Source organism: Micromys minutus (genome assembly GCF_963924665.1).
Source record: "Micromys minutus genome assembly, chromosome: 18".
Lineage (NCBI taxonomy): Eukaryota > Metazoa > Chordata > Mammalia > Rodentia > Muridae > Micromys > Micromys minutus.
In genome coordinates this window covers 30,691,285-30,705,303 of record NC_137953.1, presented here as the reverse complement: position 1 = coordinate 30,705,303, position 14,019 = coordinate 30,691,285, and the positions used below count along the sequence as shown (strand labels likewise).

At 45.1% G+C, this 14,019-nt stretch overlaps 1 protein-coding gene across 2 annotated transcripts in view; it reads right to left on the bottom strand.

The window, feature by feature from the left end:
* The window catches only part of OSBPL3 (oxysterol binding protein like 3), a 165,053-nt gene extending 152,762 nt beyond the window's left edge, over positions 1–12,291 (bottom strand). For both annotated transcript variants that reach the window (XM_080932477.1, XM_080932478.1), the window contains exon 1: positions 12,094–12,291. The gene's annotated coding sequence lies outside the window, so the exon portion shown is untranslated. The remainder of the gene's footprint in view (positions 1–12,093) is intronic.
* Positions 12,292–14,019: the final 1,728 nt, after the last annotated feature.

Sequence of the window (14,019 nt, the reverse complement as noted above, 5' to 3'; positions counted from 1 at the left end):
ATGCATATGCAAGCTTGTAAGAGTATTGCTCACACCAACCCTCTTCTAAGGACACAGGAAGTGTTGTCTGTGAACATCCACAAGATACAATGTATAAACAATGCACATAAATTTGGCAACAAATTTTGCTTATTCCCTTGAAGAATGGTCTAGAGCTGGAGCCTCCCTCCCATAAACTCTCAGATAAAAGCACAAATATACAGTCACAAAAGCAAATAAAGCTTCCACCAAACACCAAGAGATGGGCTTGAGTGTAGTAAGCACACATTTTAAATCCCCAACACTCAGGAGGCAAGGGCAGGTGGATCTCAGTGATTCCAGGGCCAGCCTGGTCTACATAATAAATTGCAGGTCAGTCCAGGCTACATAGTCTCAAACAAAACAAGGCAACACCAAGAGACCAGATGCATAAAGGCCATCTCAGCATCCTTTATTTCATGGGCCACTGCGTCATCCAGCTCCCTTTTTATTGTGATTTTTTTCCCTTAGTCTCTCTTTCCCACAATGGATACATGAGTGCCCTCCAGGAGTGTACTGTTTACCCTGTGCATCTGACTGCCAGTCTTAGTGGTGAACACACAATCCCGTGTTCAAACCATCTGTTGGAGCTCCGGCTGGCTGAGAACTGAGCAGCCGTGCACACCCTGGGGTTCCTATCAAATCCCACCTTCCAGCTACAGAAGATAGCGTGCTTTCTACTGTGGCCCATTGCTATCTTCACCTGAAATGTCTCTCTCTCCTCACTTCCCCATTTTCTGAAACTGCACCCTGCTCTGAGGCCCCGTTTTATCAGCAGACAGTCCAGCAGATCGGTCCTGTTTAGAATTACCCTCCTCCAGGAGTATACGGGAAGCATAATTCCATGTAAAAGGTGGTTGTCAGAACGAAATGCGGTGATGCTCTTTCAGTAAACATAGAGGACAGTGATTTTTTTCTAGTAGCTACCATAAAAGACATGACTATCATTATGCTCTTGTGGTCCTGTGTGGTTGTTTGTCCTTCTACCCGCCTTTCGTCTTACTGTCCCCAAGGAACCATCATGCATCCTGCCCTTAGGAACCTCCTCAGCTGTCACCTGTCATAATATCCACCCAGCTGCTGACCCAGATAGGATCCCAGGCTCTGCCTCTTTCCCAACTTGCTACTGAACATTCCCATACGGATAACAGAACAGTTAGGCATGTCACAACCAGAAGCACCCTTTCCCCAAGAACGTCTGTCTCTGCTCCCCCTGACAGAAATACCCCATCATAGATAACATACTCAAGGAACTGAAAGTCTTTTACCCTCTGGCTCCTTTGGATACTTACTTAAACATAAGTAACACATTAACTTGCAACAAATTCAAAAAACACAATTATAACCTCAGCAGTAATCATTCTAGTTTCCTGCTGCCCCTTCCTTGGGGGAACTTGGCATTAGCAATCTCTTGTGCATCCTTCAAGATATTTTATATTTGCATTTATACAGAGAGTAAAAGCAATTGTTTACCAACCAGCTCTCTGGAAAGGAACCCTGATTTGCCAATGTTTGTTGATATCCATGCTGTACCTACTCCCACCATTAATGATTCACACAGCACCACAGGTCATCGAGAACCTGGGAAAAGACACACATGCCCTGGAGGCTGACTGTGGACCACCAGCTTTGTGGATGTGCACATGTGTAAATGTAGGCACATATATATCCACAGATACATATGGAATACACTACATAGGGATGTATTATTACACAATAGATAGCATACAGTTCCTTAGTTGATAGTCTATATATACACCACACATCTATGTATTCCACATGTCATTTGTTATTTTAACTTAAATGATAAGTCTTACACATTTTTTGTAAGCCTGATAAGATTTCTAGAATTGGAGCTGGAGAGATGGTTAAGAGCACTGACTGCTCTTCCAGAGGTCCTGAGTTCAAATCCCAGCAACCACATGGTGGCTCACAACCATCTGTCATGGAATCTGATGCCCTCTTCTGGTATGTCTGAAGACAGCTACAGTGTACTTATTATATATAATAAATAGGTAAATAAATAAATAAATCTTTTAAAAAAGATTTCTCAAATTGTAACTGCTGATTCAGGCAATACATATTTGTGATTTTGATAAATCATAGATGTTAGATAGTTACCTTAAACTTCCATCCATTATCTGAGACCTCATTTCCTCAATCCCTTGCCAGTACTGCCATGCTATGGTGTGTGCCAATCTGGCATGTGAAAAAATAGCGCCTTATTAAGGTTTTGTGAAAATGATTAAAGTTTCAGTATGTTTAAGAGTCACCACTGGGGGCTGGAGAGATGGCTCATCAGTTAAGAGCGCTGACTACCCTTCTAGAGGTCCTGAGTTCAATTCCCAGCAACCACATGGTGGCTCATAACCATCTGTTATGGGCCCTGATGCCCTCTTCTGGTGTGTCTGAAGAAAGCGTGTACTCACAAACATTAAGTAAATCTTAAACAAAAGTCACCTCTGTACAGCTTTATGAACTATGCACTCATATTCTTTACCTCCAAAGTAATTAGCCTTTCTCTTATGGACTTGCCGAGGCTCTTTATCTACTGATAAAAGTGCTTCTGTGTAGTATGCAATGGTACTCTTTCCTAGAGATTTCATTGTCCTTTGAAATAACTAAAAAGATTTGGTCTTGCAAAAATTATATTCATCACAGCTTCTGGGTTGGTATTGTATCCAGGAAAGATTTCCTCTCTCCGTTGACAACTAAAGTAGGGCTCTCATTTCACCAGCTGTTTTAATGCTAGGTTTCTGCTCCATGTGGAACTTGTTTTAGTAGAAGAAAGGACACAGATTCCAGTTGCATTGTCTCCACCATACAACCATCTCTGCCTTTCTCTCAACTGCTGCTACCAGCCCCTGTTCCTGGGAACCCTAATACTAGCTTTAAAAATATCTATATAGCAGGGCAGCAGTGGCACACACTTTTAATCCCAGCATTAGGGAGGCAGATGCAGATGGATCTCTGTGAATTGGAGGCCAGCCTGGTCTCCAGGACAACCAAAAGCCACACAGAGAAACTCTGTCTCTGAAAATGAAATATTATTTACACACACACACACACACACACACACACATTTATAAAACATCTCTTTACCCTTCTCCAATTGTGGCCACTGCGTATCTCTGGTCCCAACCTTTGACCTCTGCGTTCCTCTGAAACACACCTTACCAAGTCACCAGCTGCCACTGTTGTCTGTTCTTTGTGGCCATCACTACCCTTACTGGCAGCATGGGTACTTTTCTAGAGACCCCCAAGCTCCAAAGGAAGCAAAGCTGGTATGTCCACCCATGTAAGAAACCAGCTGAACAAGATCCACATTAGGCTGTCCTGCCCTCAAATGCCCATGATTTTCATTGTCACGGTCAACTTGACTGGATTTGGGGTCCCCTAGGAGACACACATCTGGCTGTGTCCAGAGTGGTTTGACTTAGGAAAATACCTTTCCTCACTGTGGGTAACACCATCTTATGAGCTGGGGTACAGGACTAGATATAAAGCATAACCATCCATCTCTCTTCCTGCCTCCTGACCGTGGACACATGACCATCATGCTCCCGCCGCCATGCCTTCCCCTCTGTGATGGACTGCATCCCTTAAATCTAAATAAACCTCTCCTACTTTAGTTTGTTTCTGGTCAGGCATTTTGTCACTGAAATGATCCATACCCCTAACTCTGCTCAGTCCCTGACAAATGTGCTACACTTGAAAGGGAGACAGTAACCTATTTTAAGCTCCTCTGAGGAGTATACCAGTCAACACAGGTTATTAGACATTGTTCAGCTTCAGTTACAAAAGTAAGAGAAACTCAACTTTGGACTCAATCCCCATTAGCAAATAAACAAATTTGTGTGTAGCATCAGAGAATTTCAAAGCCTTTCCCCCAGGTCCATGTGGCCTCCTACAACCTGAAAGATACAAAAGGGCAGGAGTTGACACATCTCCTTCTCCTGGGAAGATCCCCAGCCAAATTCTCTCTTCTCTTCCTCATTCAGATCTTTGCAGTTTGAATCATGACCCACAGGAAAATAGAACTTTGCTCCCCAGGGTCCCAATTAAAATCCAGACTCTTTCCCTTTGAGCCACATATCACCATGGTAACTAATGAATTCTCTGTTTAATGTCTGCATCCTCTTCTAGCCTGTAAAGTCCTGAAGGTAGAGTCCATGGTAATTCCCCACCATATCCTGTTTCCAGCGTGGTGCCTGAGACTGAGAATAGGATCCACAAATGCTTTTGAAACGAACGGACATAAAATCTTACTTCACACTTTAATTCTACTGAGGCCTTTGCTTTTGGTGAAATTAAAATTACATTGATTATTTAGTTTTTGCCTCTAAGCATTACAGCTCATTGCCCAATACTGATAACACAGAGAGAGGTTTGTTTTAGAAGACTTGAACTTTTAACTGCAGTGTCTTATGGATATTAGAATATTTGACAGCAACACAGGACACGGGATTGGAAATCTTTACTTCATCATGCTTTTTAACACATATAGAAATGTTCTGTTAAGGACAGCCATTGGCCAACACAATATTGCAAAAACTAATTTCAGAACTTTAACCAAAAAGAGTAAAAATAAAAAAAATTTAAAAACCTACAGAAACAAAGAGTCTGTGATCGCCTCCTGGCTGGTCATTAGGAACCAGCGACTGAACTTGAAGCTCTGATTTGAAGTCAGGGTCATCCCACCGTGGATGAGTCCTTAAGGGGAAATTCATCAGGCCACACCTCCTCTGAGACCTGAATGAAAGAGCTCCTCTATCATTCTCTGAGTAAAGAGACATCTAGACAGTGACAGAGCTTTCATCTAAATAAATTTTATAGGAAAGCAACCAATTTCATGGCTTTAAATCTCCACATTATCATTCAGCATTATATTCTGTGCATGTTCAATAAAGGCCATTAGAAAGCAGGTCCAGAAAAAAAAAAAAAAAAACCTTCAGGAGTATAAATCATGTGGTCCAAAACTATAAAATCATCAATTACTTTCCTATATTCTTCTAAAATGAGGAAAATATCTTATCAGCTTCAAAAGATTCCAATAAACAGCCAAAGTAGCAATTCTGGCCTCTCAGGCTGCTAGTCCAAGCATTGTAAAACCATGTTGGAATTTTCACATGAGTGTGGAAGGCCACACTTGAAGGCCAAAGCACCTTAAAAAGAACCCATATTTCCTACACTTCCAAATATGGTGGACTTTTTTTTTTAACCAAAATATTCCAGTTTGCTTTTTTAAACATTAGATGTCCTTAGGTATTTTTAAATGGACTAATATGAAATGTTAAAACACAAAAACTGAACAGTGATGGTGCACACCTTTAGTCCTAGCATTTAGGAGGCAGAGGCAGGTGGATCTCTGTGAGTTCAAGGCCAGTCTGCTCTATAAGACAAGTTCCAGCATAGCTAGGACTACATAGAGAAACCTTGTCTCAAAAAGACAAAAACAAAAACAAGAAAAAACAAAAACCAACCAAATAAGCAATAAAAAAAAATGAGTACCAACACTGTCCAACAGACTTTAGTGTGACCCCTATATATAATTTCAACTTAGGCCATCAAGTAAAGAGACTAAAAGAAAGTGGTGAGATTACTGTTGAATCTGTGTCTTCATATGCCTCAAATATTATCATTTCAACATGTAATTAATAAAAATGCTTCCGAGACTTTTTTTACATTCTCTCATAGTCAGTCTTCAGAATTCAGTATGCATTTTACACGAACAGTACATCTTGGTAAAGAAGAGTCAGAGTCAAGTGTCCAATAGCCACACATAACCAATGGCTGCTCAGTGGACAGTGCAGCCACAAAGAGCATCCTAGAAGCACAGCACCCACTTCAGTGGCACTGAAATTCACCAGCTCCTCCAACTGGCAAATGGGAAATAAAACATGGTATATACAATAGGGTAGGGAACTCACAGAAATCTGCCTGAGTCTGCTTCCCGAGTTCTGGGATTAGAGGCATTATGCCTAACTTCCATATGGTATATTTAAAAATAATGTAAAAAATAATGAGATATTGACTCCTATCTTCCCAGGGATGAACTGTGAAAACAAAATCTTGGATGAAAGAAATCTGACGCAAAAGGTCACAGAATCTGAGCCTGCCTTTAGGGAATATGTGAGTTCTTACACACACAAAATAGGGGTAATGAAATGTTCTAAAATTAATTATGGTGACAGTCGCACAACTATATGTATGACACTAGGAGTTATTATATTGGGTGGCTTAAAAGGATCAACTGCATGACATGTGAATTATATATGACACATGTCTGAGTTAGGATTTCTATTGCTGTGAAGAGACACCATGACCACAGCAACTCTTACAAAGGACAGCATTTAAATGGAGCTGGCCTACAGTTCAGAGAGGTTTAGTCCATTATCATCATGACGGGAAACATGGCAGCACACAAACAGATATGATATTGGAGAAGGAGCCAAGAGCTCTACATGTGGACTGGCAGACAGCAGGAAGAGAACTCAGAGACACTGGGGCTTGCTTGAACTTCTGAAACTCCAAAGCCCACCCTCCCAGTGTCACACTTCTCCAAACAAGGCCACACCTCCAAATAGTGCCTCTCCCAATGAGATTATGAGGGCCATTTTCATCCAAATCCCTACCCATAAATTATGGCTCCACTGTTGTTTTAAAAAGTAGTGACCAAATATGCTACATACACAAGATGTTTATACTATGTTATCCAGATGTAACACAAAAGGACGAATGCAAAGTAATACAAATGTAATACAAAACTGCTTACAAAGCAACAACAATGAACTCCAGTCACCAGCTCAGTCCAAGCCACTTTAAGCAGAAAATTTTATTTTGGTGTTTTTTTCCTTTATTTTGGGAGACCTTAAAGCCCACCTACACAGGGATAGACTTCCTCCAACAAGGCCACATCTCCTCCAATAAGGCCACACCTCCTAATAATGTCGCTCTCTATGGCCAACCATTCAAACATATGAATCTACGGGAGCCAGACCTAACCAAAGCACTACAGTGGTTGGGTACTCTGGCTTGGGGTCTGAGGAGGACCATGAAGAGAGAGAGAAAAGAAGGGGGGAGAGAGAAGATGCCATGGGCTAGGGAGGGAGTCATGAAAACATGGCCATGAGGGCTGGCCAATTGGAGTTAAGAGTCTCCCAGATGGAACAGGGCAATTTACAACTTGGGCTTCTAGCTAGGGAAGTAGATGCTAATAGCTTAGAGGGTAGCTGTCTGCCCGGCTCTAATGCATTTAAGGCTTTTTATAAATATAAAAGTTTTGTATCTTTTTATCTGGGAACTGAATGATCAAAGGCAGGGTAGAAACCCCTGACTGAGATTAAATATTTATTGCAATACATAACAGATCGAACCTCAACAAAGAAAAAATACTGCACACCACATACATGGTATTCATTCTACAGTTTTGTTGTATATAAGAATTTATGATTCCCTCTGTGACTTAAAAGAGCTCAGAACAAGTGCTTCCCGTGGATTTCACTAGATGTTCTGTGCTTCAACATAAACTTATAAAAGTATGCATTAAAGTATTATGAATCAAAGGCTAGAAAATAGGGCTGGGCAGGATGATGGCTCATACCCATCATCCCAGCACTTAGCAGGAAGGGACAGAATAGAAAGTTTAGCCTGGAGCCAACAACACTCTGCACTTAGAAAACAAAACAAACAAACACAAAACCAGACAACAAAATGAAACATTCCAACTGCTTTTTTTTAACGTGATGTAACCAAATATTACTGTCTAATAATTTTTATTTTGAGTCTTTTCTATCAAAGGGACACCAGATCCTTATGTCAAAAATAGAAACAAGAGAAATCCACCCACCTTGCCTTCAAGGCATTTAAACTCTAGGAAAGCTGGGAAGATGAAGACATGAGTTAGGATCCCCAGAGCCCACATCAAATTCAGCACTAGGAGAGACATATATGTGCCTGAATGAGCAGACAGAAATACTCCACACATACACATCATCATCATCTTCTTATTCATCATGTAAATAAAAGAAAGGTGTGATGCCCTTAATATAAAGAGTGGGCCAGAAAACAAGGAATAAAAGGGCCAGAGGGATAGAAAGGGGGAATCAACAGTGTCTTCAGTGATCAGAACTGGGTGTTCATTCCCACTTTAAAAAAAGGAAAATGTTTTGACAAGACCAGTCACAGTGCACGCTTGGATCCCAGAACTCAGCAGACAGGGGCAGGTAGAACACTGAGTTTGAAGCCAGGCTGAACTACGCAGAGATATTCAGGCCAGCCAGGAATACAGTTTGACCCTGTCTTGCTTCTGTCTTTGTTATTTAAGTGCTATGACAGTTTGGGTTCACAGAGATGAGGCTTTTGGAAGTAGTTTCTGAGCTCAGCTTGGACAACTTAGGTTCTTGTGGTAGTTTGACTATGCTTGGCCCAGGAAGTAGCACTATTAGGTGTGACCTTGTTGGAGTGGGTGTGGCCTTGGAGGAAGTGTGTCACTGTGAGGGTGGGCGTTGAGACCCTCTTCCTAGCCACATGGGTGACAATCTGCTCCTAAATGCCTTTGGATGGAGATGTAGAATTCTCATCTCCTTCTCCAGCACCATGCCTGCCTGGATGCTGCCATGCTTCCCACCATGATAATGGACTGAACCTCTGCATCTGTAAGCCAGCCCCAACTAAATGCTGTCCCGTATAAGAGTTGTCTTGGTCATGGTGTCTCTTCACAGCAATGGAAACCCTGACTACAACAGTTCTTACAGAGAGTAAGCAGTGACACATGGACAAAGACCAGACATTCTGGTGACAAGGTTCAGGTTACCTGCACACAGACCAGGAATGCTAGAGCAAAAGGCAAGACTGAACCTCTGATCTTAAATCCCAAGTGGGGCTAAGGAGTCTACACTAACTGGGTAGTGAAAGGATTTGGAACTGAGCCTTTCCTACACTCACCTTGTCACTGAGGTACAATTCACTGGCTCTGATGCTGCTTTTAAAGAAGAGAGGTGATGCATGTGTGGCCAACATCCACGACAGGACTCTCCACATCTAAGTTCAAAGTGATGCTGAAACTAATATTGTTAGCAACTCTAAAAGCCACCCAAATATTTTTGCTAATGCAATAATGACAGCTCTTCGTCTGCCTTACTACACATGCTAGACAAGAGAAAAGAAGGAAAATCCACTTGTGAACAATGTTAGGGCAGAGTGATATCCCTGAACTAAGGCACTTCGGAGGCTACAAAAGACCAAGAAAGATCCTGTGTCGAGGGTGGAGCAGGAACAGTTGTAACTGAGAAGACAAAACAGAAGTTTCTAGAGAAAGCGGATGAAAAAAAAAATGGGTTTAGGCAGGGCTGGAGTTGGCAGGAAACTGTGTGGCTCTCGGTTATGCCTGAAAAGTGCTTTCAGCTTAACAGCTCCCACTAGTCCCTGATGTCTCACCCCCTCACTTCCAGGGCGTTCAAATCCAGCCCTCGCTGGAGCTCTTGAAATGGAAATGTCAATTAAGAGAAGGTAGCCCTGCCAAGAAGTATATTATAAATCAAATGATGGGTTATCCAGACCCTCATGCAGGGATAACTGTATTACCCCAAAACTGTCTGGAAGCTGAAGGATGCTCCTCCCTCTTTGCCGCTAGCCCTTTGGGAGGAAAACATGCCTTCTCTTTCGTCTCTACGCCCTCAGTTTCAAGCAAGGGTGGAAAAAGCTAAATGCTCTTACTTTACTGAGAAGTCACCTCAGAACCTTTTGGGATGAGTGGCTTCTGCATCTGAGAAGAGGGACTACTCAGCTTTCCAGCATTTCCGAAAGGGACAGAGATGGTCGCCAATGGGAGCTCGTTTACCAAGGTGGGGGAAAAACAGCCCAATTCCTTTCTGAATCCCGGTGAAAGGGGGATATCCATTCCTCCCCACTAAAAGCCCACAAGCCATGTACTCAACCACAAAAGCCAATGGCAGTGAGACCCTAGACCACTCAGAAACAGTGCATCTGGTACATTTGATGCAGGTACCACAAAGCTTACAGCCCAGTCTCAGATGGCATTAGCACATTTCACCACTGGGCTCCATCACTGGGTTAACGCTGATTAAACAGCGGGACAAGAGACATCAGAGTATGAGGGAAGGTGCTAAGGGTTTAGAGTCAGATAATGAAGAGCCCAGGGAATTGCTACTGACCCCAGGCAAATTCCTGAACCCAGCTGTAGTTTCCTCAGGTGACAGCCTATCAAGATGGTGAAATTCATGACATAATTCGCCCTGTGCAGTCTGGTATTATCTCGCGTACAACTATTAGTCATTACTGAAAACGGATCTCAGAGAGAAAGCGGCGACCCTTCTAGTGGAACAACATGGCCACTGCCTGTAAAAGTGGAATATGTATTTTCGTCTCTTAGAAGTGACCCAACACGGGGCGGGGGGGTGTGGATTTTGCAAGAGAGCTGGTGTGGCTGGGAGAGGCAACATTTTGGATGTAATTAATTAAAAAGTAACCCAACACAATAGGAAACAGGCTAGAATCATAGTGCTGTCCAAATACTCTTAGGACAACTGGTTAATCCACAAGAGCCTTAAATGCTAAAAATATGTAGCTTCAGTCAGAGAGACAGGTCTGATACTAGAATTTCCTCCCTGGATACCACAGCAGAGAGAGAACCAACTCCTAAAGTCCTCTAACCACCACACACCTGTATGCACAAACACGGGGCTGTGAACACACACACACATACACACATCTAAAATAGGAGACTTAAAAAAAATTCTAGGTAATCAGACTACTATGATGTTGGTGATCATCTATACACATCTACACAAAGCTCCCAGCAAACCCCTTGATGGTTGGTGGGTGCTCATCAGCATTAGTTACTGCCACTTATTAATTTTCCCAATAAAAAAAAAAAAGAGAAAGATGAAAATCAAAACCAGCTGTGAAATCAATCGTCTCAGACTGAGAAGAAGTTACCACTCACTCATTCCATAAACGTGTAATGTGAACCGGCAGCGTGGTAGGCTGCATTCTTAACACTGAGGATAGATAGATAGAGGAATGGGACCGGGTCCCGGCTTTCCCAGGACTTTACATCCTAGCAGCAGAAGAAGGCTGGCAGATGGAAAAACAAGCAGATGCTTCCAGGCAGCTTTGAGCTCTGTGAAGAGCTGCAAACAGGGCAGTGTGGAGTTAATGGACAGAATAGACATTTAGCTCGGATGCACTGCAATCTGTCTGAAGGTCTCCGGAGGCCAAAAGGAAGTCCTCACCTTGTATGAGATGCTTTGAGGGTTGAGTGTGGATGACCCAAAGTCAGACCTATGCTTACCTGTCTCTGAAACCATCTTTTGCAGCTACAGTGTAAATAAATACACTACCCAAACGTCCTCATCCAGTAATCAGATTCCTAGGGCACTGTGACATCCGAGGGGGTTCCAAACCAGTCCCCAGACACAAGGTGAGAAACAACTTTAAGTCCCTCTCAGCTCCAACAGTCTGGGAGGCGCGCGGCTGGTTAAGTGTCTGAAGGACACAAGACAATGCCATGGGCGATGCCAGAGGCAGCAAACGCCCGCTGAGTGCTTGAAGCCCCAGGGGAAGGGTGCACTCGGTCCCAGAGAAGACTCGGTGGAGCGCTGCGACCTAGCTGGGGAGACCGAAGAGCGAGGTGCCTGGACCGCCGGGCCCCAAGCTCGCGGATGTGGTAAAGCCTCTCCTGGCCCAGTTAAGCAGGTTTCCTGTGCCTCCCGCCCCGGCACCGCGCCAGGCTGTGCCCGGGACAGCTCCTCTACACGGCATCCTCATGCACCCGCACTCGGGCTCCTGAGATCCGCTCCTTCTCCAGGTCCATCCCCTCCAGGCTGGAACTCGAGGGTCCCAGCTTCAGGGTGAGCAGCACCGGAGTGCTTCCTCCCAGAAAACTGGCGCCTACACCGCAGGCGACCTTCTAGTCTCGGGGCTGCCGGGTGGACCGGGGCTTCCAGGGACCACCACAGACACATTCTGAACCCTAGAGACTGGCTGAGTCCCCAAACCTTCCTTGGACATACCACACCTCAACTCCAGACTGGCAAACGCCCTGTTGCTCACCTGAGTGTTTCGCTGCTGGAGACGCTGCTTGGTTCCCCAGTGCGCGCTTCAGACCGGGAAGGAAGCAAACCCGGCTTCTCGTGTCCCTGCAAGTCTCAGCCGACGGCAGTTCCAGCACCAGCCGCAGGAGACTGAGGCGCGGAGAGCGTCTCGCCGACAGATGGTGGGCGGTAGCCCGCGCTGCGCACCAGCTCTCCTGGTGCTGGGGTCCCTGGTCCCCAGCCACTGGCCGGCATGCGATCCGCGACCAGTTCTCAATACTTTGCCTAGAACTTTAGGGCGCGCGCCGCCGGGCAATTAGCTCAAGAGCTGAAGCGAGGGGGAGGGAGCTGGGAGGAGGAGCCTGAGTCCTCCACGGGGAGGAACAACACGAAAAGGGCGGAGGGCAGCAGAGTGGCTCCCACTCCCACCAATCAGGAGTCATCCGGGGAAAGGCGGTGGGGCGATGGACTTGGAAGCTGCAGGCGGATTCCGTGACGCCAGCCAGGGTTCAGGGTGTGTGAAGGGGCGGAGGATAATGGTAGGTGTGGCTGGGCGGGGCAGCGGCTCCCAGCATCCCAGCGCGGTGCGAGCCCCTTAGGCTCTCAGTAAATATTTATTGAATGACTTAGGAGGAAGTTGAGGTTCCCGCGGAAGGAGCTGTTTTAAGGAGAAAATTCCAGGGGACTCAAGTAGTCCTACGGGCAGTAATCGTGTGAACACTGAAAAGGGCAGAAAATAAATAAGGGAGAAACGTGTGGCGAGCCGAGGGGGTTAGGCACAAGAGTCGGACACTGGGGACCTGGCCCCCAGAAGCAGTTTTCCCGGATTGGTGCAGTGTTACAGAGGAGGCAGGAGGAGAAAACGGTGTTGTTGTTGATGTTGTTATTGTTCTTAATGTTACAGTCTCCGTTCATGGACTGACACAATGTAGTTATGACCAACCGAAACGCAGGAGCATCTGGCTAGAGGTCCAGGCCCATCGCTTTCACCGCCCACTTGCCTGAATCCTAGCTTGCATGTCAGCCACTGATAATTTGAGGTCAATTTGGAAACCGCAGATGAGTCCAGTGCCACAGGTGGCCGGGTGGGCAGGGAATGAAGAATGCCACAAACAGATGCGACCCTGCACCTGCGGTAAAACCACACAGGGTTTCTGCCCTCTCAGTACCTATACTTTAGAGAGGAAGCAGTCCAGTCGATAAACTAAAGAGAGTATATAGACGTGCACAATGAGGAAAACATTGGTGAACTGTTATGTTAGCACGGGAGAGCGCCTTACAGGAAGCCTTGGAAGAAATGGGTGGCGGGAGTTACTCAGGCTCCTGAAGGCCTCTAGGAGGAGGCTCTCTAACAGGCTCCCAAAGCAGGAAGAACTCAGCAGCTCCTGGGCTCAGGAAGCGCTTTCTGGGTCATAGGAACTGCAGATGGTATGTATTTAACCCCCTTAAGGCCCATCTGGCCTGCCTCACCGAACTGGACATTTATTTGGCTCCTTTGGCTCAGCTTCTGACACTCTAGATGTTCCAGAATGCCAAGTACATAAGCCAGCCACCCGTGGCTGACATATTAACGTTTCTGAGGCTCTTTCCCACATCTGTATAAACCATGTTTCATTCACTACGTTTGGATATTCAATTTCTGGAACCTTCCACGGGTACTCTCTCTGGGACTGTCTGCTTTGGCTCTGGCAGGTGGCCAGGAAAGTTTGGCTAAGGAGGCAGGTTCTCTAGACACTGTGAGCCCTACCAGTCGGTTGGTGATCATCTCAATAAGAATGATGCAGGGCTTCCTAAACTACCCCAAACCGGAAGAAATACAGAGTGAGGAGCAGGCCTGAGGCGCCTCGCCCACGCCCAGCTCAGGTGCCTGAGTCATACTCACTTTACTTCGAATAACTCTTTCTCAAGACAGCCTTTCTTCCTCTTTTCCTCTCCCCACTTCCAA